Source organism: Oryzias melastigma, linkage group LG20 (genome assembly GCF_002922805.2).
Source record: "Oryzias melastigma strain HK-1 linkage group LG20, ASM292280v2, whole genome shotgun sequence".
Lineage (NCBI taxonomy): Eukaryota > Metazoa > Chordata > Actinopteri > Beloniformes > Adrianichthyidae > Oryzias > Oryzias melastigma.
The window spans coordinates 17135512-17137379 of NC_050531.1; positions in this window are offsets into that span (position 1 = coordinate 17135512).

Here is a 1868-nt window from a genome sequence, read left to right on the forward strand (position 1 = left end):
TAGCAGGTTCTGAATGGGAGATTCAAACATTCTCCCCGAGATAAATGCCAGAAACTCTGCTGCATCAGTGGCATCATGAATCATATGAATGCACACAGATATTTGCTGCGATACCGAGGCTGCATGATGCATCTTGAAGACAAGAAGGCAGGCAGAGACTGAGGACGAGGAAACAAACTAATTAAGAACTCAAGATGAAGCTCTACGCCCTCATAAGCAGGAACAACGGAGGAAGCCAAGGGCTCAGAGCGAAGAGATTTAATTTAAAAGAGGAGAGACGTGAGATAAATCTGTGTTTACCGTCCTTTCTTGAACCTTTATTCCGCTACAGATAGAGATGAACCTGCAGCTGAACTGTAAGTGACTCCATAAATAAATGAGCATTGTTTTTGTTGAATGCTGTCATCATCCCCAAATACCCATGAAAGCTGGAAGGGGAATATTTGTCTGCGGCACATTCAGGTGAGGCGATAAATTATACAGCAGCTGGCTTCTTTAACTCTTTCCTAACCAGAATAAACTGATAGATGTCTGCTTTAAATTGGTTTTACAGAGAGTCTCAGCACCTGTAAGGGTACTTTCAAGACTTGTACTAACAGTTTAACGGTTGTGTGAAACGTTGAAGTGGTGCAAATCATGCAAACCCTGCTCCACGCTTTTTCTTTTACAACTTTGTTTTGATATATAAAAGACGTAGTGTTGTTAAATTATGGTCAGTCACAAACAAAAGTTATTAATTTCTACCTCATGATCAACTTTCAAATGGTGGACACTTCAGTGAATTAAAAAGGACCCCATCCATTCATCAAAACCAAATCTGAGTCCCTGATTGGTCAAAGTTCAACCTATAGTTTAACTTACAATGTGTGTTCAACAGACATGAGTTTTGTACGTGAAGCCCAAAAGCGGTCATAGAAACTTGTTTAGCCACATGAGAAATTCGATCATCAAATCCCGAGACATGCATATATGCACGTTTACATAGACTTTTCACACATTGCTGAGGGCGGAGTCAACTTAGCATTAAGGTGTTAGGAAATGATAGAAAAAAGAAACATGAGATGCCTGTCAAAGTTAAACACAATGGACATGAAGCATACTGTCGTGTGGTTAAGGGTCAAAAAACTCAAAAATGGTCAAACATTTTCGGATTCTTCTACCATTTTCAGAAAAAGTAAAACCCTTAAAAGAACAAGTATTTGCAAATAGTTAAATCTAGTTAAAGGGAGTAAACATCCTGGATCTGGGGGAGTTTGCTGCACAAGCACCGGTCCACGTTTTGCTTTCACTTTATGCTTGTTTCCACTGAGCGGTCCAGTTCAGCCAGGTATTTTACATCTTTTTCCACCTCTTGAAGGTAGGTCCATTAAAAAGTGGAATGGAGCAGTTGGGGTGTAGCAGCTGTTGCCGCCTGTTGATTGGCAGAAAGTGATGACGACATTAGAAAGCACCAACATAGTGCTAAGCTAGCGCTTACGTTTTCCGCAGTCTTCTTTCAAACATTTTTGAAATATACGATGTACCAGAAGCAAAGCAAGAGAAAGACGAGCTGCTGGATGACCTCCACTGTTGTTGCTTTACTTAGTCATTGCACAAAAATCACACAATGACACGCTACACCATGTGCCGTGAGAATAAACCTCCTAGTGGGAGGGAGCCTTAACTGAGTGAAAACGCTCGCCAGAGTTAACTGGACCTTACCGGACCGGACCAGGCCTTTCAGTAAAAATAAGCCTTTAGAGTCCCTTTATGGATGTGGGAAGGGTGGACAACAGCATCCATTGCTATAGAGAAGAGCGCAAATAAAACATGGGTAATACTTGAGGATACAAATGCTATAAAATGCCTTAGCAACATGAAGCAATTTT